This window comes from Rousettus aegyptiacus, unplaced genomic scaffold (genome assembly GCF_014176215.1).
Source record: "Rousettus aegyptiacus isolate mRouAeg1 unplaced genomic scaffold, mRouAeg1.p scaffold_m13_p_13, whole genome shotgun sequence".
Classification (NCBI taxonomy): domain Eukaryota; kingdom Metazoa; phylum Chordata; class Mammalia; order Chiroptera; family Pteropodidae; genus Rousettus; species Rousettus aegyptiacus.
Window position 1 is genome coordinate 45,861,456 of NW_023416288.1, and position 26,868 is coordinate 45,888,323.

The following is a 26,868-nucleotide window of genomic DNA, read 5'->3' on the forward strand; positions in this document are numbered from 1 at the left end:
CACGGCCCGCCTGGGTGGTGTCCCCGGAGCTGTCAGACACCGAGTGGCGCCGTCTCCTGGGGTGATCGTCTTGCGGTGCTGAGGTGCCCAGTTCTCTCCTGACGAAGAGGAAAGTCGGATGGTCCTTGAGAAAATCAGGAGCCACCTGACGCCTAACGTCAACGACACAGGCCGCCGAGATACTGGTGGCCTTAAACGCACCCGCCCTCCTTACCTCCTCGGGCTCAGCACCGCCACGTCCAGTGTGGTGTGGGGAGAGCAGCCTCCGCGACGGCTGGGGGGTGGGGGGTGCGGCCCTGCCACGCGGCCCTGCGAGCCGGCAGGGGATTTGCTGCTGGGAGAAGTTTCTGGAATAGCTCCTCTGGAGGCGCGCGGAGCTCAGCCCAGGCCTCTTTGGCCTGCTTTCTCTCCCGCCTGCTTTCATCCTGGAATAAGGACGTGAGAGCTGGCTCCCCAGCAGCCACCTTGAGCCGTGAGACGCCATGAGCAGGACAGAGCTAGAGGGAGAGCAGGACCCCAGGCCCTGGGTCACACGGCTGCTCTGGACACCCCGCCCTCAGCCTCGTTTTATGAAAAAGGAGAAAGTGAGCTCTCCTTTAAATTTTTTCTGTCCTCGGTTGACGGCACCCCGTTTCCCATCCCGACTGAGGTAGCGCACCCTGGAAATAACATCACACGAACGAACCCTGACGGGACCCTCGAGGCGTGCCAGGCGCAGTCTCTGCCCTCTGTTCTGAGGTTCGGGACGCTGCCAGCCTCGTTGGGCCTTGGTTCCCTTGTCTGTGGACTGGCTCGTTATGGGGTGACCACTGAAAATAATCAGCTTCCTGTAGCAGGAATGAGAGGGCCGTGTTGGGAGACAGCGAGGCCGCACTGGGAACAGCAAAGCAAATAGGACGGACCAGAAAGTACCTGGAACCTCAGGACACGAGGGATGTACCTGTGGGCCGGCTGCCCTTGTCCTCACACGCCCACTCCGAGTCCTGACTACGGCGATTCCCCGCCCACATCAAGCTGGCTGGCACGGTCCACGGCCGGCCTGCTCTGAACCCTGCCCGCTGGCCAGCCGGTGTCCTGTGCCCAGGCCTGCAGGGGATGTGGCAGGGAGCCAGGTCACTGCGGGACGGGGAGCTGGATGTTTCTTTTGCCTCTAAATGTGCTGTGTACACAGACCCCCGTCACCATTCAGATGCCCAGAATCGAGGCGACAAGGGACAAAGCTGTCTGTCTCTGGCCCAGACATCCCTCCCTCATCGGTCATCTGACCACCGTCAGGAGGAGACTGACTGCATCTCGAGTCCCCAGCGACACGTCCACCACGTGGCCTTGGGCTGCGCCAGGGTTGCCCGAGCATGGCACGGCCCACCCTCGGTGCACGTCTGGGAGCCACGTGCCTCGGCCTCGACTCGGCACACTCCGGACGGGGCCGCGTCCCGCGGTGAGGTGGACTCTGTCTGTCGGGGACCAGACCAGAGCCGCGTGCGCTTGTACGTGACTCCGGCAGCACCGGCGGCTTCGCACCCTGCCGTCGGATTCAGTTCCGCAGAGCCCTGTCTCTACCGAACAGTGACCGTCACAGTAACGACCCGGAGCCGGCCCTTTCGGGCGCCAGGACCGGGGCCCGCCTCACACCGCCTCGCGGTTCACGGCGGAATCGGCACAGATCGCCTCGCCCGCCGTTACAGGGCCGCTCACGCCCAAGACCCGCTGTCCCCGCAGCTCCCGGGCACCGCGGCAACGTCACGCGCGACAGGCGCCCGGCCGCCCACCGCGTCTCGGGCGGGCTCACTCTCTGCCCGATGTCGTACCGTGGACCCCTCCCCCGCTTCGTCCGCCACACGTCGCCGTTCTCTGCACCTGCGACCTCTTTATTTTAAAGGGTCCCCATGTGAGTGCGATCCTACGGTATCCGCCTCAACGTCACTTGGCACAGCGCCCTCCCTCAGGGTCCGCCCCGTCGCCGCAATGGCGGGATTTCGTTCTCTTCGTGGCCGGGTGACGTTCCGATCGCAGACCTCATTCTCCCTCTCCAGTCGCCCGCTGGGCTCCCACGTCCGGTTCAGCGGCGCGGGCCGCGGGTCGCACTGTCCTCGGCCCTCCCTGGCTACCTCGCGGCGGGAAGGGCTTCGGGAGAGAGCCGTCTCCTGCTGCCCACGTGCTCCTCTGCCTCTGCCCGATTCTCCGCTGAAATTGGGGCAGTGTCACAGCCGGATGACAGGAGCTCCGAGGCCCCGTCCCCCTGGAGGACCAGCGCCGCCTGCTGTGAGGAAGAACATGGAGCAAAACCAACCCCCCGGGGAGCCGTCTGAGCTCCTGATGAGCCGGCACGGCTACGCAGGAAGCGACCGCATCAGCTCCACGCAGGCCACGAGCGCGAGTGGCTGTCATGCCACCAAACCCAAAGTAACGAGAGTCTCACAGCCCAAGTGGGACGGGCCCGAGCAGCCGGGGCGAGTGCGTGCAGGTCCCAGAAGGTGGGGGTGGCGCGGCAGGTGCCAGAGGGACCCTTCCCGCCTGGTCTCCTCTGGCGGCCCCTGGGCCCTGGTCCCGCGTGTCCGCATGGCTCCTCCCTGCGTCTGTCTATACCTCCCTCTAGCGAGGTCGCCAGTTGCCGGGATTAGGGCCCACCCTAAGGACGCCTTCTTAACGCGGTTGTCTGCAAAGGCCCTATTTCCAAAGTTCACGCTCGGGACTCCAGCCGCTGTTTTTCTTCATAATTAAATCGTATTTCCCCTTGATAGAAGCCACGAAAAAGCCCGAGGCCCCCGCGGTCACAGCATTTGGGTGCAGCCGCAGAGCTCGGGGTGAGCGGGAGCCAAGAGCGAGCAGTTGGGGAGTGTCCTGTTTCCAGGGCTCCTGAAGAAGCAGCAGATGCCGGGCGGGTCACCACGAGAGTCCCGAGGGAGTCGGTGGGTGGGCGTCTGTGGGCAGGCCGGGAGCGTGTGGGCGGGGCCATAACCGCTTCAGTCAGTCAGGCCGACTCGTAATACACTTTGGGCGAGTGTCCTGAGAACGCCAAGTACTTAATGCCTCTGGGTTCCAAGATTTGGGGACTGCTCGTTAATGTCAGGGCAACGGAAGAGCCCTTCTCATCACGACTACGACACAAGTCGGCTTCGAAGCTGGTGTGATCCCAACGGTCGCACTGCTGACAAGTCATGGCTTCTAACTGGGAGTGTTTCTGCTTTAAAAAGGGATGTGTTAAACCTCTCTTTTGGCAGGAAAAGAAAAGGAAAAAACTGGCTGGACTCTGAGTTTATGAAATTCTATCAGGAAAAATTAGGTTGCAAAAATAAGCGTGCGCCCACGGGGATACCTATAATAATTAAGAAAAAAAAAAAACAAGCGTTGGCGAGGACGTGGAGAAATCGGACCCCTCGTGCCTTGCTGGTGGGGTCGCAGAATCGCACAGCCTCCGTGCAACACAGGCTGGTGGCGCTTCAGAAAGGTCCGCTCAGAGTTACCCCGCGACCCGGGAATTCCGCTCCTGGGTAGGCGGCAAGAGAACTGAACGTACCTCCACACGAAACCTGCGCACGGACGTTCGGGGTCCGTGACAGCCGAAAAGCGGGGTGGACCCCGACGCGGGTCGACCGATGAGTGGAAAACAGGTGCTCCCCCCACGCGGCCGCCGTCTTCAGCGAAGAGCGCCGCGGCTCCGACCAGGGGCACCGCGGGCGAGGGCGGCTGTGCAAAGCCACAGACCGCACGCGCCCGTTTGTATGAAAATGCCAGCGCGGCGAATCCGCGGAGGCCGAAGGTCGCCGGTGGCCGCCAGGGTGTGCGGGGCCGCGACGGGGACCCCCACGCGCCCGCGCCAGCCCCCATCCTGGCGCCGTGACGCTGGATCGTGTTGGGGGTGGCGCGATCTTCCGAAGGTACCGGAAACCACTGGATTGCACCCATTCAAAGGGTGACAAATAAAAGCGATGCTCGGAAACACGGTGACAATTCCGTCCATCTGGAGTTCTGAGCCGTACGTTGCCCGGTATCTCAACATTCACTCATTTTTCTATAAAAACTTTGTGTCTACCGCAACGTTGAGAACCAAACTATTCTTAGTATTGTAAATAGTCTGACTTTCATCTAAGCTAAGCCACAGTAAACAGAGAACTACGGTCCTTTGGGGCAGTCATCTTCAGCCTCAACATTTTTTAAAGCCATGGGACATCTGGATGTCCTACTTGCAAACAAGTTTCTTTGTAAAATGTCCTTTAAAAGCCTTTCTTCCTCACGAGAGGAATAGGGACCATTTGTGGACTTTAGCATTTGGAGAGATGTTGGACTAAAAATTCTTACTGTGTGTATATATTTGACTTTGGTTTAGAGCTTCCTAATTCTCTTTACTGATCCTCGAGTCCCCGTAGCTCTGAGAAAGTACGTCTGTGGCCCGCGTTACATTGCTCTTGTCAGCGGTGTTCTACACAGTGAAAGGTAAGCAAAAGACGTTGTGAAAATGACACTCGAAAAGTAGTGGTGCCAGCGAGAGTGTCCTGCGATCAAGGGGCACGTCCTCGGCCGTCTCGGGTCTACCAGTCGGTGGCGGTCGCAGGCCCTTAGCGGCCGGACGGTGTGCCCACCGCCCGGCCGCCGTTCCGCCGTCTTCCCAAGGGCGTCGTAGAAGGTGGTGACGGAGCTTCCGTGGACCGCGGTGACACCGGCGCAAGCCCGCCTGTTTCGCGCTCCCGTCAGGGAAGCCGGGACCTTCAGAACCGGCGGCTCCAGGTAGCAATGCCAAGGTCACCTTCCCCTTCACTGTTCCCGCCAGAAGTCATCCCGAAGAAGCATCGGAATCTCCAACCACCAGTCAGAATAAGAGAGAATTCCCTTAACGCCGCATGAGTACCGTTCATAGAGGAGGGAGGTGGGGAGGCCTCCGCCCACCATCGCCGCGGCCCCTGCCCGGGGCACCCGGCCACGCCGCGCAGAGCCCTCACAGTGCCGGCACCGCGGGCCGGTTCGGACGCAGCCACCGCCTGCCTCCTCCCCCACCGCCGCCGAGAGAGTTTCCAGCATGTCCCCTGGGATCGTCGCCCAAGTAATGACGCAAGGCCTCATCATAATTCCTCAACTGAAACAGCTTTCAAAAAATTAGCTTTTTCCAATGAACTTTGTGACTAAGGGCGCGTGTAGAAGGAAAGCAGGAGAAACAGGGAGGAGAGGAGTTTTGCGGCTGCCGAGCGGGTTCGTCCTCATCCCTGCTAATCCGTCCGCTCTTAAGGCCCCTGGGGCAGGTTATCGTCCACCGCAGCCGGGCGAGCGCCGGCCGCTGCAGAAAGAGCGAGTTCGCACGAAGGCAACAGACCAGCTCTGTGCTTAGCGTCAAGCCGGGGGTTGACGTTGCCTGGTCGTGCTGTGTATTGAGGAAATGTGAAATCTCCTTTCTCTTTATAATAAGATTTCCTGTTACTAATCTCTAACCAGCCCGGCAGGGCTTTAATTTCCTCCTAATGGGATGTTTAAGGATGTACCGGGTTCTGGAGAGTTCAGAAACGGCCAGGCTTTCAATCAAGACTCACTAACTCAAGTCCTGCTCCCTGCTGGCGGACACACTGATGGGGACACCACGTCCCTCCGAGCCGGAGCAGCGCTCTCGAGGGGCGAGGGCGGCCCTGGCCGGATGTTGAATTGTGCCAGGAAGGACCAGCCCGGCAGGGCTTTAGGTCATTCTGGAAAAAACAACAAACAAAACAACAACCGGGAGCCGCTCCGTGCCAGGCGGGCTGCTCGGGAAGCACCAGCCGCCTCCTGGCCACCCCCTGCCGGCCCCGCCCGCCTCAGGTCCCCGGCCGGGTCCCACGCAGCTCGCCGCCAGCTCACCGCCAGCGTTCGGTGAACGGCACGTGTAGGAACGCTGCACTTTCTAGGGTTTGACGTTTTCAGCAGTCGAGAATTCCTATATTTTGTAAATGGAAAAACCACTACTAAAAGCCGAATGCTGTAAATAGGATGATGTCATTTGTGCTCAAAGACTATCGATGTACTGGAGCGTTGCGAAAATAATAACAAAAGCGAGATATTTCATGGCAGACTTCGGGGGCGAGGTCAGGACTGCGATCCGCGAGTTATCTTGGGGCGAATGCTGCAGCCGCAAGCACGGCCGGGGATCGGTCGCAGGGCAGGCGGGAAATGGGCCGATTACCGTGATTTATGAACACCGAGCGTGCGGCAGCCCCCTGGCCGTGACGGCCCCCGCCCCCACCGAGCCTGGGGTCTGGCTCGCCTCCCGCTGCGGCCACGGGATTCTTCTCACAGTCGTCATCCTGAGCGTTTGGAACGGGCTGGGCCGGCCAGTGGGGAGCCGGACGATGGCTGCAAAGTTCGCGGCAAGTTCAAGGGCCGCCCGCGAGGCCGCGTGGGCAGCCGTGAGAATCAGGGAATGGTCTGGAGCTTCAGGGAAAGGGGACCCTGGTGGCCTGAGGTCAGGGATGGGGGGGGTCTCCTCACAGAAAGGTGAGGCGGTGCAGCCTCTGCCCCTCCCGCGCCTTGTCGGGCCCCGTCCTCCTCTCCTTCCGCCTTCGGGACTGTTGCAGATCCGGGCGGAGGCTCGGGCCCAGCCGGAGCCCCTGGCCGCGAGTTCCCAGGGGCACTTCCCCCACGGGCGCTCTGCCTTCTCGTCGCCGAGGCGAGCCCAGAGGGTGCCTCTTGGTCACGGGGGGGGGGGGGGAGGGACAGTGCCATTTGTTCATCCCTCAGACACCAGAGGCTCCGGGCCCCAGGTCATGACAGTCGTGGCAGAGAGGGCGTGGGTGGGGTATGAGCAGACGGCGCAATGTTGAGGACGGGCGCAGGTGTCCGGCTGACGGGGTGATGGTGACCACGGCCTGGGGTGCCTGGTCACTTTCCGAAAGCATATACTGACGCGGAAGCAGCTTTGTGCATCCCCCGCGCGGATCAGAAGGGCCACCCCTGGCGCTTGGGCCACGTCGCAGCCCGTGACCTCCGGCTGCTGTGACCATTGCCAGGGGCTGCTTGAGACGGAGTCTTGGATGGTGGCCGCCCCGTGGAACCAGGGGGCTCGCTCCAGCCAGAGATGCTCACTGGGGCTGCTCGCGCAATGTCGGGCCTTGGGGGAGAGCAACCCGAAGGGACAGCGTCTGGTGCCCGCCGCCGAAGGCCGCGCCCCCCACGGTCGGGACCGTGTTGGTGGCCGGCCGCGTGATGAGCGCAGAGGGGAGATGGCCCCGCACGCTCGGACACGCTGGCCGCTGCATGCAACGCTCCGACAGCTCTCCCGCTGGCCGCGGGCTGGCGGCCCTCACGACGCAGCCGCACTCGGCCGCACGTCCCACGGCGTGGGGCGAGCTGGGGGCCGTGCGCCGCGCCCCGGCCCGGCCCGTCCGAGGCCCCCTGCCCGCCCGGCTCACGTGTCCTCGGCATTGGTTCCTACCTCTCATTTTTGGCAGAGTCCTTCTCTTTTGTTTGTTTAGCTTTCACATTCCTCACCCTCTCGTTATGCGCTGGGGAGAGAAAAGTTTAAGTCTCAGCAGCCAAAACCGGACTGCGGGGGGAGGGGCCTGCTCTCCTCTGAGCCTGACGGGAGGCTCCGCGCCCAGCGGGCACGTCCGCGCTCCTCGGGGAACCCCAACGCTTGTGCCTGAGGATTTCTGGCCCGGCTTCAGCCTCCTGAGTTCTGAGTAGCTAGGTGACGGCCACGTCAGACTTGATGGGACTACGTGGCCACGGGAGTCACCTGCAGGAGTCACCCAGCACAGGGTGCAGGGGTCACCCAGCCCGCAAGAGTCACCCAGCACCCGTGGGGTGAGCGACATTTAATAAGAAGACTACTGTAGCCCGTGCTTCATTTTAAGCGTAATGACTTGCATTTTATGTGGATGTGAATCCCGAGGGAACAGGAGTAGACACACGTCCCCAGTTCATTTCCCACTTGGCCGTGTCAAATGCGTGGGCACCTGGAAAGGAACCGTCCCCAAAATAAAGTCCGAGAGAGCTCACGTTTCCTTCGAACAGAAGAAAGCGGGCTCGGGCGCGAGGGGGCTGTTCACCAGCAGAGCGTTGGGCGCCCGGGTCGCTGCTCTGCGGTCACTCCCCTGCCCTTCCCAGGGCGAGCGGGGCATGGCCGCCGGCTGAGTGGCCGCCCCCCAGGCACCGCTTCCGTCCCAGGTGCGCCGCGGCGTCCTGCGGGCCTCCCGCTGAGCTTGGCCGAGGCCACGTGGTCCGCCTCATTTGGTTTTGGTTCTCAGGGCACGCCTTGCGCTCAGCGGCTGTGCGGCTCCGCCAGACTGCCCCTGACCCAAGAACTCCCGGCCCTGGGCTTTGTTTCTGCAGGCCCTAGTGCTCCGTGTCCCAGAGAACAGACTGTGTGCCACTGCCCGGTCCCCTCGCAGGCCGCCCCCTCCCCGCGCCCTCCGGCTCCGTCTGAGTTCGGCTTGAGAGGGTGGAGAGGTTCCGCGCCTTCCGTCTGTACCCACTGTGTGGGCGGAACTGTGTCCCCCAGCACACGTCACAGCCCTAGCCCGGGGTGGGACTGCGTGCGGAGACAGGGCCTTTCGGGTGGTGATGAGCTCACGGAAGCGACTCGTGTCCTTGTGAGGAGAGGAGACGAGGGCCCCGACGCACGGAGCCGGCCGCACGAGGACGCGGGGAGCAGACGCGTCTCCGCGCGGGGGGCCAGCCGCAGGAGGGGCCCGCCCTGCACACCTGGGCCTCCGCCCTCGGCCTTCGGGGCAACAGGGAAAGTTTCATTTAAAACCCCGTTACACTCGGAATTTCAGAGAGACGTGGTCGAATCCGCAATTGGCCTCTTCCAAGATGTTTCTAGAATCTTCGGATGCGTTGAGTCTTTCAGTGCTGTGGTCACGTCCGTCAGCAAACTCCAAGCTCCGCCGCACAGTCTCTTTCCTGAGCAGGTGCCACACAACCATGCCTGCGCCCCGAATCCCTCCGCCCCTCGTCGGGGGGCCTCAGGAAGGCCGTGCTGGCGTGGCGAGGAGGGTCTGGGCGAAAGGGACAAAGGTACCAAACGGGATGCGAGAGGGAGGTGGCGGAGATCCCGGCCGGAGGTGTGGGGACCCGGACGAGACGGGAAGAACAGACACAGAGACGTCCAGAGAGGGCGGAACCGGGGCGTTCACTTCTCTTTCTCGCGTTAAGTGGAAATTGCAGCTTTAGGGAAACACGTGGGTGCGGACTGGGCGGGAACCACGGCGGAAAGTTCCGGGGCGTTGCGGTGACGTTCTGCGCCTCCCCCTCCTCCGAGGCGTCCCCCAGGGTGTCAGAGGACAGGCGAGCCAGGGCCGCCTTTCGGGGCTTCAGGAGAAGACTCCACCGAAGGTGGCAGAGGGCCCGTGGCCCCGGACAGCAGGGCCGAGCCGCCTGCAGCTCGTGGCCGATGCGCCTGGTTCCCTGGCTCTCGAAGCCAGAGGAGAGCCCGGGTCACCCGGATTTAAATCTTTGACAACAGAAAACAGATGCCTCCACTTGTAGAGACTAAACATTTCCTGGAGTGGAATTCACGCAGGGATTTATTGCTCCTGGTAGTAGGCAATGCATTCCGCTACGGTTTTACAAGAAATACAATCGAAATTCCTAGTACAAAACTCCACGTGGGCAGGGGTGTGCCCACGAGTGCCACTCGGCCCTGTCTTCAGCGAGAGCCCGCCCCGGGAGCCTCCCCTGGGAATTTCTCGCCAGAGGGGCGGGCGGGTGACGTGCCCGTGAACCCGGGTCTCCCCGGGTCGGCCTCCGAGCACAGCTCCCGCCCACACAGGAGGGGCCCAGGCCGCTCAGGGCACCGTCCGCCGTCATCATTGCGAGACGTTCCGGCTCTTTAACCGAGACGGAGCGCCGCTCGGCCGCCCCGCCGGGAGGAAAGGTGGGGCCGGGGCGGGGTTCCACGGGGCCCCCGCTGTCCTGCCGGCTGGGAGTCAGGGGCGGGGGTGGCGAACCCTGTTAAACGGCTCTCGTAAAGATGACGTGAGAGGTCACGAGGATGGTCGGAACCGACGCGGACGCAGGAATGGTGGGGGGTGGACGGTTTCGAGGGGGATCTGGGGGATGGAGTCAACAGAACAGAAGTCGTGGCTTCTGGGACATGCCACTGACCAGAGTCCAGGCAGGCAGACAGCCTGTGTTACTCTGGCCGGGCCGACCGGTGGAGGCCGTTGCCTCCCGGCGACCGAATGCCTGAGGAGGGTCAGGCGCGGAGCGGTGCGGGGTCGGGCCACGTGCCTTGGGACTGAGGTCCAGGCAGGGACTGGGCCGGGAGTAAAGTTTGGGGTCACACAATTGGTGGGTGATGGTTGCAGCCTTGAGAGGGGGTGAGGTCCTCCTGGGTGTGTGTGGCCAGGGAGGCCGGCCGGGGGCGGGGACAGCCCTGGGGGTGGAGCAGCGGAGGGACCAGAGAGCAGCAGGACGAGGCCGAGCTGCGTCCTCGCCAGCGCCACGCTCAGCGGGCTTCCAGCCCTCCCCGTTTGGGGGGGAAGGCGGGGTGCTGCGTCTGCAGCCAGCCGGGGCTGCAGGAGTGCCACTGGGCCACTCTGTCCCCAAGCCACGTCTTCCAGGACGTCGCGGCCTTGGGCACGGCTCCTCCCAAACGCTGCTCCTCTGGACCCGCGAGGTCCCGACGTCCAGGTCCCCAGTGCTCGCCCCCTGCAGCCGAGAGGCACGGGTCATGCGAGACCATCAGCCCCTTAAACAGCCCAACGAAAATAGTGATGACTTCACTTTTAAATGATTTAATTAAGAAATAAAAACTCTACGGCGTTAAAATCATCACGATGTGAAACCAGAGAGAAAATCGTAGTCTAAGACTCAAGGCCAGAGCTCTGGCTTCCCACTGCCAAGCCCTCTGTACCTACAACACACTGAAAATATCCAGGAAAAATAACTGAAAGAATGTTCCATCCACCAACTCGCACTCTGCTTAAAAAAACAGTAATGATAAGGACAAGTATTGTGGACTTTCTAAAAGTCATAAACCATTTTGATATTTTTTGGTGATGCGATAACCACATGTTTAATATGAGTGAAATACGATTTAAAAATTTATGGATTTTTCTTGGAAAAAGCCAAATTTACTACTGTATCTAATCTAAGCCAGTCTGTCTTTAAGATAAGACCCAAAGAAAGTCATATTTAACTATTCAAAACTATATATCAAAGATATAAGGAAACGATTGTATCGTTCGTCTTAAAAATACCTTGCGTTGCAATAGCTCTGTGTAGGACAGGCTGAGATGCAGGCACGGCCAGCCGCTCCCCCGCGTTTCGAGGCGCTGAGGGACGGGACGGCTAGCGCGGCTCTTCCCACAGGCGGGCAGGTCCCGCCCCGCCCGCTCGGCCGCCCCGCCGGCAGGAGTTCCGGCACCGTGATCCTGACATGTCCCACTTACAAACTCAGCCTCCCAGAGGCTCAGAGCAAGAAGGACTGACCCCCTGGTTACCTGTTAACACACGAAAAGGAAAGACGGTCTCGAAGATGGACTAGCACAGAGGGGTCAGTACCGTGGTCTTAAATCAAAATCGGATTTTCGTGGGACACCACCATCCCCTCGGCCGCGTTGGTCTGGGGCGCAGGGGAGAGGCGGCACCCCGCCCTGACAAGGGCACAGTGAGCAAATGCGCGGGCAGGCGTCCTGGCCGCGGTCCGTGTCCGGCCGCTGTCATTTAAGGGAGGGAAGGAGGAAGGAAGCAGACGCGCCTCGAAACGCTCGCCGTCTGCGGAATCCGTCTGGCTGATCGTTTAAGCGTCTCAACTCGTTTTACAGATAAAAACCAGGGCACGGGAAGTCAAAGCAAGCCGTCCGTGCCAGCTAAAATGCTTTGGTTACCTAAGATAACCAATCGTAAAGCCGACGTGTGTGATCGGCCGTCAGTGAACACACAGCTGGTTACACGCAGACCTGGACGGCGTTGGGTGCGGCACCCGCGGCCGCTCGGTCACTCACGCACGGCCGTACGGGGTGAGCGGCAAAGTGCCCCATAAGCAGCCACGCTCGCAGTGAACAGGGCTTCGAGGGCATCTGCGAGGTCCAGCGTCTGAGTCCCACGTGTCCACGCCACCCGCGGCCCCGACAGTCCGGCACGTGCCGGACGTTTCTGCGTCGTGGCCGTGGGTCTCCTGCCTGAGTTAACTTTCTGCCTTGGAGTTCGATCCTCCGCAGTGAGCAGCTAACAGTGTCGTGAACGCGAAAGTCAGCCCTGAAGGTGACGGACACGAGCTATTCTTGGCCTTGCCAGCCGGCTGGGCGGGGCGCTGGGGCGGGGGCGGCATTGCGGGGGGGGGGGGGGGGGGCCGCGGCCCCGCGAGCGGCACGCTCCAGGGTCAGGACACGCTCGAGCGCGGGGACCAGGGGAGCGCGGCTGAGCTTTGCCGGCCAGGAGAGGCCCCCGTGGGGCGGGGCGGCTGCAGACGGGCCGGAGCGCCTCGGGCTCCCGCCCAGCACCGGACCCCGCCCGCCGTCACCTGCTCTCGGACCGTCCGGGGTCCCTTCGGCGGTGCCTGGACCTGGAGCTGGCCCTGGCGGCCGTAATTCCGTCGCCCCGTCCTGCCGAGCTCACCTGGCGCCGCGCTCGGCCGCACCCCGGCCGCCGCCCCCTCCTGAGGCCGGGCCTGTGTCTCCCCCTCCATCGGCAGCTCCGCCTTCAGACCCTCTCGTGCCTGACGCCGAGCCACTGTCTCGGGGGACTGGTCCAGCTGGCACAGCGGCGTGGAAAGTGTCCTCTGAGGCAGCCGCCCCCGTGGCCCAAGGCCTTCTCGCTGTGGTCAGTGGGGCCAGCGACGGGCTGGCCGCTGCGATGGCCGGAGGCGTGGCTGGCAGTGTCCCCCGGGCCTGGGAGGGACTCGGGAGCAGGCCTCCGGGGAGGGGACCGGTACACACGCGCCGCCAGTTGGGTCAATTCTGCCTCTCAGATGCCTGGGGAAACGGCCCGAGCCGAGAACTGCCCGTGAGAGAGGGTCCCGCCTCGTCCTGCCCGGGCCCACCTTGCCCACTGGGCGCTCAGCGGGCCCCGGAGCAGCAGGGCTGCCGCCCTCCCCGCCGGCCCGGCCGCGAGCCCCGCGGGACCCCAGCACCTCCCGGCCCGGGCATCCTCTCCTTTGTCACCGTGTGCGGCCACCACTGAGTGGCCACCCAGCTGTGAGTGCGAGTGCAAACGAGTGTGAGTGAGTGTGCAAGTGTGTGTATGAGTGTTTGAGAGCGCAAGTATGAGTATGTGTGTGACCGCGGGTGAGTATGTGTGCACGTGTGTGAGTGTGTGTGAGTGTGAGTTTGAGCGTGTGAGTGTGCAAATGAATGTGTGAGAGTTTGAGAGTGTATGTATGAGTGTGTGAGATTGAGTGCAAGTGGGTGTATGTGCAAGTACGTGAGTGTGAGTGTGCGCGTGTGAGTGTGCACGAGTGAGTGTGCGTGTGTGCGAGTGTGCGAGTGTGTGCATATGTGCACACTCTGCTCCAGTTGCTCGCACACCCGTGTGCCCCTCCTGCCCCCCCTGCGCCATGCCCGGCGTGTGGCGGGGCAGAACCCTGGCCCAGAGGCCATGCCGGGCGAGCCTCGGGCCCTCTGGGTGTCAGGGGACCCGGACACCCTGCTGGAGGCTTCGGGCCTCGCCCGGCCCCTGAGGCACTGCGTGGAATTTCAGCAGACAGGCAGTGCCAGCCGGACCCCATCCGGACTGCGCCCACGCCGACCTTCACCCCGCTGTGGCAGTGCCCCGCCCATGCCCTGCCCCCACGCCCCCCGCCCGGCCCCCACGACCCGGCTGTTGCCTGAGGGGACGAGGGGTGCTCCCCGCGTGGGCACACACGGCCCCTCCACGCCCCTTCACCAGCGGCCTCTCTCGGTGGCTTTTCCCACTGGGACAGGGCGCCACTGAGTCCCTGGGCGCCCCCTTTGCAGAGGGCCCTTCCCTGTGCCCTTTCCTGTTTGTTTACACAGTGACAGGCTCTCGCAGGCTCTCACAGGCGCCCAGAGGCCGGCTGGTGGCCTTGCTCTTTCATGCAGAAGTGCTGAGAAACACCTGTGAAGCCATGAGGACAATTAGCCTTTACTGCTTCTCGTTAGGACTGATTGTCACCCACATGGATGTAGCCACGGGAGCTGCGTGGCGGGGGGCACCGTGGCTGCTCCTTCCTTCTGGCTCCCCACGCTCGGTCACCGGGCGGGGGCCACGTCCTCCCTCAGGTGCGAGGCGACAGTGTTCCCACAAGACGATTTCGCGAGTGTTTTTCAGAAACACAGAGACCTGGCGTCAGGCGAGGCGGTCTGGCCGTTCGTGGAGAAAGAGCTCCTTGGGGGGGGACGGTGATCGTGGGTTTGCGACCCTCCTGCAGCCCCGTGGCCAGCGGTCGGAGCCGACTTTGCTTTAACTCCGTGTCTGGAGCGGACTAGAGCACCAGAGGGACTGCGGAGACGGCGCGGAGGCCCCTGCGCCCCCCGCATCCCCCGCACCCCCGAGTCCCCGCTGCGGAGCCGCGGCTCACCGTGGGTCGGCGTGTGTGTGTGTGTGTGTCTTTAATCCCACGGGAGGATGTGCAGAACCGCGCAGTCCAGACACCACAGAGGTGTCCCTGGAGCCGCCCGCCCGCCCCTCCCGTCTGTCCACTGGAAGGCCAGGCAAGTGACCGCTCCATGGGGGCCAAGGGCCCGTGTGGACATCTCGCCACAGAAGACACGAGGTTGCCCACACAGAGACGGTCCCCGTCGGAGGCCATCAGGGAAGTGCGAGTTACTCTACACTTCCATCAGGATGCCCAAGACAAAAACAGTGAGGCCCCCAAACACCCTGGGGGGCCGAGAAACTGGGCGCCTCCCCAGAGCTGGTGGAACCGGACGAGGTGGCCGCCACTGCGGACGGACTTGTCACCAGCTCGAGCGAGCCGGGCTCTCGTCCTGCCGTGCAGGTCTCTCCTGCCAGTCCTGTCGAAAGGCCCCCGTGACCCAACCTTGCCAAAAAGCCACAGTCCCGCGACCAGCCCCAGGGGTCCCGTGCCCTTCCACGCCTGTCCACACCGTCCTCTCGGAAGCCCCGAAGCCCCAAACCGCAGCTGGCGGCTCTGGCTCAGCCGGCATTGCCCGGGGAGGTGCGCCCCGTGGCCCCCAGGAGCGTGCCGGCCCCTCCCCCACCTGTCCCCAGAAGCGAGCGGTCACTCCGCCATCGCACACACCATTCTGAGTTTTGGTTGCACATGGAAACGTCTGTCTTCCCTGCTCGCCACCTGACCCCCCATGTCCCCACCCTCTGGCTCGGGGACATTGCAAGCCAAGCCTGGGCCGAGCTGGTGAGGAAGGTGGTCTTCTCGGCCCCACTGGTCACACGAGGGGCGGGTGGAGGCTGCCCGCCCTGCAAACCCACCAGGAGGACGTTGCTGCTTAAAGACAGTGCCAGCTTGTTGTGGAAAATGCAAAAACATAATCAGAAAGGTAAAAACTAAAGGAACCCTGCACCCCCCCCCCCGCCCCCCCGCGGCACGCTGGGGCCGAGCTGCCCAGCCAGCTGCGCCAGCCTCCATGTGCGCTGCTGACGGGTGTCACGCTCAGGCCGAGAATAGAACAAACACCGAAAACGAAAGTGCCCCGCGCAGGTGGCCGTGGGGGCGGCGGGGTCCGTGGGGCTGGGGTGGGGGTTGAGCGGGGGCCCGTGGTGGCAGGCGGTGACCGCAGGAGCGGGCGGAGGGCCAGCACAGCTCTGCCGCTCCCAGCCAGCTCGCCCGACCCCCGCTGCGCCCTCACGGAGGTTAAAGGGCACCCGTCTGTCTCGGGGGACAGGGAGAAGAGAGACTTTGGTGGTGCTGCGGCTTACGGAGCGCGGAAGCCGGAGCGCGCGCCGGCAGGGGAGGACAGCAGCCTCCCAAACGCGTCACCGACGTCCCCGTAGCGGCCGCGGCCTGACCGAAGCCCCAGCTGGGCCCCCAGCAGCACCGCCCTCTGCCCCTGTGAAGGAGCCGTGGGCCCTGCGGGGCGAGTGGGCGTGACCGCGCCCGACACCCCAGTACCGCTGGCGGGTGACCGGAGGCGCCACCGTGGAAGCTGGTGTGGAGGCTCCTCAGAGATCAAGACTAGAAAAAATCAGAGACCAAGAAAAAATAAAAAAGTAATGTGCTTGCTGACCGCGGAGGAGAAAGGAGAGACGGGTCCCACGGCCGACGGGAACAGACTCTGGTGGCCTCAGAGCAGTGGCCCGACCCCTCCCCGCACACGGGGCACGTCTGGTCTGACACACTCACCGCCGAGGCTCCGTCCGCCCCTGCGATGCGGTTGCCGAGGCACAGACAGCGCTCGGAGCCGCCGGCTCTGACGCGTCTCGCGAGGCCGGCGACGACACACTCTGCGCGTGAATCACCTGTGCGCCGTGGCACCTGTGGGTCCAGCTGGACGGGAGGCCTGGGTCCCGGTCCCTCGGGAGCTCCGGGCCCCCGTGCGGAGCCGCTGGGCACGGGTCGCCGGGGAGCCGCGTCAGGCTCCGGGGTCCTGGGGGAGATGCGCGCTGGGAGGGGCGCCTCCTGGCCCCCCAGGACTTCTGGGGACCTGAAGCTGTGCGTGTGGCCCGTGCCAGGGCCGCGGGTCGGCCGCTTCGAAGGGGACAGCGCAGGCGCGAAGTGGGTGTGTGCGGTGGGCGCGGAGGCCTGACAGGCGGCAGCAGCGACCTGCCGGCCGGTCCCAGAGCCCAGGCACACGGCTCGGGACAGCCCGGCCTGGAGGCGCGGGGATGGCGGGAAGAAAGGAGCTGGCCGCTCGGGGGAGCCCGGAGCTGGAGACCAACCCGCTGGCCCCACGGCAGCCGGGCCCCCCAACCCAGTGGCCTCTGGGCCCCTCGAGGCACCGGACACCACGGGCGGGAGCAGCGTGTGTCGCGGCAAATCTCAGGAACGAGGCGGAGGACGGGGCGGCAGCGCGAAGCCGCCTGTTTCGGAAGGAGGATCCGCTCGAGCCGAGACGCGGGCTGTGTTGAGAGGCCGAAGGCCGCGCCCGTGAGCAGAGCCTGTCACTCCGCGCGCCAGCTGAGGACAGTGGGGCGCGGGGCTTCTCTGGCGTCCGAGGGCCCCCGAGACGCTCTGGCGGCCGGTCCCACGCTGGGCCCGCCCCTTCCCGGCCCCTCGGCTTGTCTGGTTCCCAGACTTTTCCCTAGAGGACCCCTAATTGCAGAGCGGTCCGGGGACAGGACCGGGCGACCAGTGCACATTTGTCTGAGACGCTTCGGCTGCCTCGCGATTTGTTGTACGAAGGTCTCGTGACTCGGGCCACCAGAGCACAAATCACAGGGGACCGGTTTGCGGTTTGTGTCGAAACAATCGTGTCCTGACCGGAGTTCTCCTGAGAAAAGCTGTCATCGTAGGACGGGACCCCGTGGGGCTGCCGTCCTTGGGGTGCTTGAAGGGGGCTGGTGAGGGCGGGCAGGGGTCACCTGGGCTCTGCGTGCCCACGGGTTACATACAGAGGGGTTGGCCAGTCACGTAGCCCCGGCAGGAAGCCTGGCCGCCCTTCCCGGTCATTCTGGGCTCTCACGCCATGGCCCTTAAGGAGCAATGTGCAACTAGGGCCCCTCCTGGGGACGAAGCCAGCTTGGCAAAGCTGGAGAGAGAGTCCACGGTGGCTGTCACGGGGTGGGATCCTGGTCTCAGAACTGGAGCTCGTGGGGGCTGCTGAGGCAGGTGACGAGGTCCGCGGTCCCCTGAGGAGGGGCACGAGGGACGCCAGTCGTCCGCACAGTCCCCGAGGACGGGCGGCAGCCGGCCTCCTCATGGGACCCGGGGGCACCCCCGCCCCCGCCGGCCCGGGTCTTCGTGGACGCAGGGGGAAGGCTCGCTGCTGGAGAAACGCCTCGTGCTTCCGATTTGACCGACCCGAGCGTTGCAGAGGCAAAGGGGACAGCCCCACTTCCTTGGGGCAAAAGTCCAGCTTTCTGGTCGCCCAGAGGGGAAGACGGGATAAATGCTACCCTTCGAGTGTCCGGCAAGTCTTCGTTTTTTGACGTGGCGATGACCTCGTGAATTTTAAAGTCATCGACTGCACCTGCCCCGTCTCTGGCTGCCGGAGCCTCTCCGAGGCGGGTTTTCCAGCTTCTGGTCCCTCGTCATCTCACGAGCCTCGTTCTCACGGGGGCGGCAGACGGTTCAGGCCCGGCTCGGGCCGGGATGGGGCCCTGGCCGCGGGCGTGCCGAGGGCCGTCGGTGCAGCCCAGACCCCAGCAAAGCCGCCCGCAGAGCACGCGGAGTCCCGGGGTGGGGGCTGGGACGGTCGTCACGGGAACCGCCTCCAGAGCGGCCGCCGGCCCACCCGAAGCCTCGCAGCGCAGACGCCGCGTCTGGGCACGCTGCGCGGTGGCCCTCGTGGGTGGGGGTCCCCCTCCGACCTTACAGGGGAGCAAAGCCCCCAGAGGTCTCCAGCGGTCCCCGCACACGGCGCCCCATGCAGCCGCTCGAGTCGGCGTTTCAAAGAGTTTTCTCTTTCTTCGGTTTCCCAGGAGCGGCGAGAGAGGTGGATAATTTATTGTTTTCTCGCAAAACCCCATTTTCTTGTCACCTCAGACCACCCCGAGTGCATTTATGAACCGGGGGACAATCTTCAGATGTGGATACAGCTCTGTTTCGAAACGTTAGTACAGATTTCTCGACAAAAGCGAGGGCAAAATCCTGCAACGAAAGCCCACGTGTCCCCTGCGGTTTGGGCCGATGACAGTCCCGCTGAGATGTGCAGCCCGCACGTCCGGCCGGGGAGCAGGGCGGGGCGCGGAGTGGCGGCCCCCCTCGGGCCTGGCTGTTCCCACGGGCCTGCCTGGGAAGTTACGGATTTGTACCCGTTTCTGTGTTTGGTGTTTTGGGCCTGGTTTTGGCAATTTCAGAATCCCAAACGCAGCAGCGGCTCCCGTCAGTGAGTGCTGCCCGGAAGCCGGGCGTGGGGACCCTGTAATTACGGAGCCGCAGTGGGAGGCACAAGGTCCTTCGGCTGAAACAGGCCGGCCAGTGCCACCCCCGCCCGCGGGCCCAGGCCTCCCTGGCGTGACGAGTGGGGTGCCGCCCGCCCAGAGCCCTTCCCAGCAGCCCCCCTCTGGACAATGAGGAAAGGACGTCCCCGGGGCCTTGGTCGTGAAGCAGAAAGACTCGAGGGTTTGGAGCAGAGCCCCCCCCCTCCGGAAGCGACTGCGGTTGGGTCCCCGGCTGTGAGTTCCGGGCTTGTTTTGTTTATTTTTTCCCCCGTTTTCCTTCTCTCCCTGAGCTCTGAGCGCCTCACGGAACGGAGGTTGGAGCCGTGCTCAGTGAGCACGGGCGAGCGGCTCCCGCCGGCCCCAGGCCGCGGCGGCCCCTGTGGGGCTCGGCCCGGGGCCCCTGCGGCCTCCTCCGAAACGCCGTGTCCATTCCTAATGGAGACGTCTGAACGCCGAGTTTCCAAACCCCTCCCGGTAGCAGGACTCTGTGCGGATGGGCCCTCGTGCCGAGCGGCACGTCACGGGCGAGTGACGGTGTGGGCCCCTCGCGCAAGGCCACCTGCGGGAAGCAGCGGACAGGGCTGTGGGCCCGGCCCGGACCTTTCCGTCCGCCGCTGACTCGGGGTGGGGGCGGCGGGCGGGAGCGAGGGGACTCTGTTACCCCTCGTGCTGTTACCGTGGCCTGTGTGCACCCCGCAAGCTTAGCTAGTCCAGGGAAAGGGTACACCTAACATGGCCCCAAATCGAAGCCGCCACTGGCCAGCACTGCCCCAGGGACAGCCCTGTGTGCCTTTCCGGTGGCTCCGTGCACTGTGGGAGGTCCCGGGTCTCGTGGCCGAGTCCTCGGGCCTGCGGCCAAGCGGAGAGGGGGTGCCGTGCAGCTGGGCGGGCGCCAGGGCCACGCTGTGCCCAGTCTCGGCGGCCACTGCTCCGTGTAGGCACATCTGTGCCCCTCTCCTGTGCGGGACCCGGGCGCCCGCTGCCCAGCTGGCCGACTCCGTGGGCTGTCCCTCGTGGGCATGGAGGCTCTGCCGCTCAGCACCCCTCCCCCCACGAGACTCTGCTGCTCGGCGCCCCTCCCCCCCCATCACCAGCACCGGCTCTGGAATTCGCTCCTCCCGAGGCTCTTCCGGCATCTGGGGGGAGGGGTCTTGGCACAGCCCACGGTGGGCAGCCTGGTGGGGCTGGAGCGCCTGCGGCCAGCAGGGGCCAGTGGCCTGTGCCTCGGAGCTGGGCGGCGCTATAAACAGAGCTCAGGGACTGGCCGGCTGAGCCAGTGCCACAGCAGCCCCCAAGGGCTGGTACTGGTCTCTTCTCCACTTTTAATGGAAGAAACAGGCACAGAGAGGTCAGTGAACTTGCCAGGGCCACGCAGCAAATGACCGGCCATTCCAGGAGTTCGAATCCAGGCGGCCTGCCTGGCCCAGGCTGCGCTCCTGCCCTCACAGGAGGGAAGACGGGCCCACGAGCACGGACACGTGGTGGTCAGTTGGAGGTGGCAGGGGCCCCGGCTCCACACAGACACTCGGGCCACGGCCGGGCGATGTCTCCAGCCTGTCCCTTTCCCGTGGGCCGGCCCGCTCGCCCAGCACGGACGAGCTCAGAGACGCTCTCAGACCTCAGAAGCAAAACCAACAGGAAGCCCGGGGCCTGAGGTCAGGGAGCGTCCGGGGTCCCGGGAGGTGGGTGAGCAGGTCCCAGGGCTGCCTCTGCAGGTGCTGGCCTGCTGCGGCCTGCCGCTGGCCAGCCAGGACTGGGCAGGCCCTCCGGCCGGCAGCGCCTGCATCCCTGAGAGGTTGCTTGTGTGTATGTAAAAGTCAGCCCTGTTTGTTTCATTTTCAAAGGAAGATGTGTAGAAAGAATCTCATGTTGACTAACCCTTTGCAAACTAGTACGATTTTATAAATAGTTCCTGGAATGAGTGCGTGCGCGCGCGCGCGTATGTGTATGTGTGTGTGTGTAGAGACGGACAGAGAGGGAGGGACAGCGAGCAGCCAGTCCCGGATGCCCTGTGCTCGCCCCTCTCTGGCTCCTGATTGCAGATTGCCCCCACCAGGCCGGCGGCCAGGGAGTCAGCAGGACGCTGAGCTCAGAAGTCAGCGGAACCTCCTCCGGGCGGCCGGCCTCGCTGCCCGCAGACCCCGGGGCTGGTCTTCCTCATTTCTGCAGACGCTTCCTGAGGGACGGAGCCTGGGCAGAGCTCAGCGGTGATCCTGCCATTGATTCACGGAGCGTTTTGGGTCCCCGGAGTTCACGAGGAAAACTGAGGGAAGGTCAGAGGTCCTGTGTGGGGCTCGTGGTCATGTCCGAGCAGGGCCTGTGGGGACCCGGGCACAGCGCGGGGCGGCTGCCGGCTCAGAAGCAGGACAGGGACGTGTGGGCCCCTCCTCCCCCTGGGACCCACTAACCAGCGAAGGTGCAGTTGCTGCCCAGGACGCTGAAGCGGCCGGCCTCGCGGGGACTGGCACCCCGTGGAAGGACACACGCCGTGCAGGGCGGGGACACTGTGGCCGGGGGCCACGCCGCGTGCCCAGGCGCCCGTGTCCGAGGCCCCCCCCCCCCCAGCGGCAGAGTCCCCCTGTGTGCGGCCGGGGCGGCCGGGGCGGCCAGGGCTTGCTGCGCAGGTGCCGTGGGGAGCCTGCGGGGGCGGGGGAGGGCGCACGGCCTCCTGAGGGGCAGGGTGGCCCGAGCTCGCACGCTGCCCTGCGAGGCTCCCGGGGTGTCCCGGGCCAGAGACTGCACCCCCCACCCCCACCCCATTTCTGCCGCTCTCGCAGGCTCTTCCGCAGACAGTTTTCAGAGCAAAGGAATAAAAAGTAAGGAAAATGCCCACATCACTGCTTTGCTCTAGGGATCCGAAATGCACAGCCGTCTTCATGGCGATGATGAGCTTCCAGAAATTTCTTCCACAACTCCTGGCTGGCAGGAGCAGGGGCCGGCTGCAGGGGGTGGGGGCAGGGAGACCGGGGAACTTCCTGCCGGCCCCTGCCCCCGCCTGGGTGCTGGGAAGGGGCCGGGCTCTCTGGGCACCCGACTGCTTTTTTCAGCTACACTGCCCAAGACTTTTGTTTTCAGATTGGAGGTATTTTGGGATGGCTGAGGATGGAAACAATGTGATTTCCCTTTACGGGTAATTGCTGTGGGCCCCGATTTTGTTTGGATTCTTGGAAGTGTGGAGTCCTGGCCTGTGGGCGAGAAGACCCCAGCCCCCTGGGGCGGCATCCGTGCCTCACAGAATCAGGGACGTGGCCACCGGGCTAAGGGGTGCCCGGGGCCTCGGTGGCTGGGGAGCCTCTGCCTCCTCGGGGCGCGGCGGGGAGAGTGACCACAGACACTGCAGAAATAGGCGACTCAGACGCCGCGGTCCCAGAACCGAGGGTGCGGGGGGCCCGGCCAGCCCGGCGGGGACGGCACCTCCGTGGCCCGGCTGGCCTTGGCGGGGGGGACAGTCTGAGGGTAGACGTTTAGGAGAGGCCACCCGATGGGGACGAGGAACCCCGGCTCCCTAGCCATGGGGCTCTGGGTATTTACTAGTCTGCTACCTGAAGTTCAAGGCCACTCAGCGATCCGGCTCGTGCGGACCTTGCTGTGGCGGGAGGTCTGTGGTGCCGGAGGGCGGGCGAGGCTGGCTCGGGGTCCGAAGTCCCCCGCGTTCAGCGGAGGAGAACCCGGCAGCGTCACGCAGGGTGGGCGGGCGGCTCGGAGGAGGGCGGAGGGGCTGGCGGGCCCCACGGGGCTGGGGCCTTGTCCTGGAACCGACCAGCTGGGCTGAGCCAGTCACCTAGGATTTTAGCCTGTTTCCCTGTCAACATGGAGGAGCTGGTGTTCGAGCTGGCCTTGCCCCACTCAGGGGTCGGCTGGCTGTGGCCTCCCCCCTGTCCCCCTTCCCCCGAGCCCCCTGCCCCCTCTGGTGGCCTCCTGGGCAGGGGTCTCACAGAAGGCAGGGTGCTGTCTGCGAGCTATCTGAGCCCCACCCCCCAGGACGTGTCTGCCTCAGGGACAAATGTCCAGCTGGGTCAGAGGATGAGTCTCTTTTCTTGAGAAATACGGCCACCCCAGGGCGTGGCAGGGCGCCGGGCTCCACCCAGAGGCTTGTGGGGGGTCTGGGCCCGGGGCCCGCGTGTGCCTCCAGGCGACTCCGCGTCTGGGCTGCGTTGTTTGGGGGCTGCTCGTGTAGGGGTGTCGGGGTGTCAGGGGCGGCGCGTGCCGGTCTCTCGGCTCCTCCAAGGGCAGCACCGGCTGGGCTGGCCCGAGGGCCACGGTGGGCGGGGGGTGCGTCCCTGAACGAGGACGTTCCCGGTGACACGCCCGCGCCCAGCCCCCCTCCATTCCTCCAGGGGGGGCCGGGACGGCATTCGGCGTGGGCGGCACGCGGCATGTGTCTCTCGTGCGCGGCAGCAGGGCAGGCGCTGCGCGTAACGCGTCCCGTGCACACGGGGCCCCGCCGCCCCCAGGACGGGCTGACGGAGGGAGGGCCGTCTGCCCACAGCCCTGCCACGCCTGGGCGTGCCTTCCGGAGGGTGCCGCCTGGGGCTGGGGCCTGAGCGAGGGCCCTGGATGTGGGGGTGCGGCCGCCCCTGCCTCCCCCCTTGCAGCAGCCTCTGCCTGGCAGGGTGCGTCCTGCCCGCGGCCGGCCTGCCCACCCCCTGCCCGCTTTTGTGGGTGCTAAGTCCCTGAGCCCTCCGGCCGCTGGCCAGGCCTTCGCACTTTCAGGGGACTTGCCCCACCATGGCTCCCCCTATGCAAGACCCCAGCTAGACTAAGCTGCAGGCGGTCAAGGGGGTTTTGCTCCCCGTTCTCCTTTAAGGACAATCCTTATAACCTTGAGTGAATGTATGAATGAATGAATGGCCCAATGAACGAATGAACTAAGGAAGGAACCAACAAACCATTCCTTCACACACCAGGACTGGCCGCCTGCCCCGCACTGGAGTCCGGGCGGCCCCCCCGCCTCTGATGATGGGGGGGGCGGGCCCGCGCAGGGCGGCCTCAGGGGCGCGCGGGGCGGTACCCCTCCCTCCCCCCCCCCCCCAACGGCCACATCCCCAGTCCAGGCGGCGAGGCCAGGTGACCTGCCGGCCGCGCGGGCGGCGGCGATTGCCCGCGCTGCCTCGAGGGGGCCCTGCGGCGGCCGCGAGCCCGGAGGAGGCCGGCCCGCCGCGCCCGGCCCGCCGCGCCATCGCCGGGGACCGCGCCGCGCTCGCGCAGGTACCGGGGCCCGCGCTGCCCTTTGTTCCCGCCCTGGGCGCGGGGAGGGCGGGCGGGCGTGCGGGGATCGGCCGAGGCCGGGGCCGGGGCTGGGGCCGGGGCCGGGGCCGGGGCCGCGCGCGGGCCGGAGAGTCGCTGTCGCGGCGCGCCGGGCGGACGTCACTCTCCGGGACGGTCCGGAGACCGCGGGGCGGAGAGCCCAGCTGGGACCGGCCGCGGGAAGTGTGGGACCCTCCTGCCGCCCGGCGCCCCGGCTCTGCGCGCCCGCCCTGCCTTTCCCAGCGGCGGGCGGGGGGCGGGGGTCCCCCGGCGCTGCCTCCCTTCCCTGGAGACCCCGGGAGCGGGCGGGGGGCCGGGCCACCTGTGGCGTGTGCCCTGGCTCGCGCGGGCGCCGCTGACAAGGGGGGTCGGTGCGGGGCGCCGGGGTCTCGGCGCGGGGTCTGCACGGTCTGACCAGTGCGCTGGGTCTTTGCTGGAAGTGCTTTGAAAACGCGCGTGGCGGGAAGGAGGAGAGCGCCCCGCATTCCGGACGGGCCAGCGCGACCCCTCTTCATGGGGGCGTGCTGAGGCCCCCCGCCCCTCCGCGGGGGCGGGGCTAGAGGCGCCGAGGGTGTCGCCACCCACTTAGAAGCCCCTAGGCCCGGAGGGCGGCGCTTTGAGCTCCCCACGTCCTGCTCCCCACGTTTTCACTCCTGGAAACGGGAGCGCGTGATCGCCCAGCCTGTTGAGACGCAGGGAAAGCGCGCGCGGAAGCACTACGGCTGCGCGGGTCGCGCGTCCCTGCAGAACCAACTTCTGCGACGCTTGGCGAGCTTCCCGCGCTCCGTCCGCCAGCCCCTTGGAGTGCTGAGCTTCCAGCCTTTCCCACTGGATTCGCGTGTCCTCGGGGTTCCTCTCCCCTCTATGGGGCCCGGGCGTTGCATTTGCAAATCAGTCAACAGGTACTAAGAAATGCATTTCTTCCAGGAGCCTCTGTGTGTGTGTGGGGGGGGGGGGGGGTCCCCTCAGCTGGAGTGCAGGGGCCTCTGCACGGGGCTCCCCGGGAACTGGCAGCAGGCCAGACTCCTGGCCTCGGAGATAAAGTGATGGCGACCTTGCTCTGTCATACGCAGACGGTGGCCCCGGGCGGCAGCAGGCTGGCCAGGCGGATGCCCGCGGAGTGTTCGCTCGTGCATTTTGTTTCACCCACACAACACCCCTGTGAGGGAGGTGGGCTCGTGACCCACTTTACAGATGTGCAGCCTGAGGCAGGGACGGGCCACGCAGCTGGCCGGAGCGCTGACCCGGGCCGGCGGGTGCGCGCTCACACGAAGACCTGCGGCCGCTGGCGACTCTTCCTTCACCAGCCTCCGAGGAGGGTGCGGACGGGCTGGTCTGACCAGGTGTAGCTTCTGCACCTCCCGGTTTTAAATGGAGCCACTTGCGAATGTGACCCTGAGAGCCAAAGGTCACCGGGTCAAAGTCTGTTCCTGGCTGCAGGAGTTGTTGCTGATGGGGTACAAAGGGCCTGGGAAGGAGGCGAAAGGCCAGAAAGGTGAGGCGAGGCCCCGGGGGGAGGGTCCAGACCCAGCTGGCCAAGGCCCTTCTGCAGCTGAGTGAGCTGGTGGGGGCATCAGATCGGCCCTCCTGCACTCTGCGGACTGGCCTGGGGGGAGCCTTTGTTCCCTCCCTCCCCCGCATCCCCAGGAAGCCTGTGGGGGAGGTGCAGAGAGCTCCTACCAAGACTCTGCAGAGCTCAGCTGTGCTCACAGGTCCCTGGGCAGCGAGGCTTCCATGGCTTTCTCTGACTTTCTCTGGGAGAGCACCCCCCCTTGTGTGGCTGGGGCTGAGGGGTCTGCTCCAGGCAGCAGAAGCTGGGGTGAGGGGCAGGAGTCTAAGGGGTACGCCGGCCCTGGACCCCAGGCCCTTTCCCGCAAGGCTCAGTAGGCAGGGTGTGCATGGGCGACAGCTCCGTCCCCTCGGAGTGCGCCGCGGGCCCCCGTGTGGATCGGAGTGAGGGTTCCGGTTAGCTGGTCACTGAGCAGGCGTCTGGCTAACTCAGTGCCGCTCGCCCGGCGGTCGGCAGGAGAGTCAGTCCGTCACCGTGTGGCGCAGCCCGGCGCTGTGCAGTCGCAGCTCAGCGGTGGCTTCCGTCAGCCTCACAGCTAAGCAGGGGGGTGTGGGGCCGGCGTGGCCCCGGGGCCCCGGGGACGTCCCCGTGGGGCTGGCGTGCGAGCCCGCCTGTCCCCTGCAGCGTGTGAGCTTCCGCACTGCCTCGCTGGGTGCAACGCAGCGCGACATCGAACTCCTGCCGCCAGATGCTGCTGAGGCGGGGAGCCGTGCTCGGGACGTGTGCACGTCCCGCAGCGTCGAGTCCTGAGGCCGGCCGCTGTGCCACGCACAGGTGAGCCCGGGCACAGGTGAGGCCTGGGCGGGGCCGCGCCCCCCTCGTCCGGCCGCTCCGTGCACAAGCGGGAATCGGGATCTGCGGGTTGGGGCTCCGCGCGTCAGCGGTGTGTCGTGACCGTCCCCCGTCGCTGTGGGACGCCGCCGGCCGCGTGTCCAGGAGCCGTGCCCGGCCTCAGGGACTTCCTGCCCCACGTCCACCCAGGGACGCAGCCCCACCGAGGGCCCCTGCCTGGTGTCCCGGCCCCTGCTGGCGGGAGGGAGGGGGCCAGCGGAGGCAGGGTGGCTGCCGCCTGGGGCCGTCATCAGGAGCCGCCAGACGCCCCCCTGGGTCCCCGAGGGGCCCACGGTCATCGTGGTGACCCCTAGACATAGAAAAGGAATTATGTT

The 26,868-nt window shown here is 65.4% G+C and overlaps 1 protein-coding gene across 8 annotated transcripts in view; it reads left to right on the plus strand.

The window, feature by feature from the left end:
• The first annotated feature begins 20,089 nt into the window (after positions 1-20,089).
• TNS3 (tensin 3) overlaps positions 20,090-26,868 on the plus strand; it is a 106,582-nt gene continuing 99,803 nt past the window's right edge. For 2 of the 8 annotated variants that reach the window (XM_036230531.1, XM_036230537.1), the window contains exons 1-2: positions 20,240-20,540; positions 20,928-21,158. The gene's annotated coding sequence lies outside the window, so the exon portion shown is untranslated. The other 6 variants (XM_036230532.1, XM_036230542.1, XM_036230533.1 and 3 more) reach the window with 6 other exon arrangements.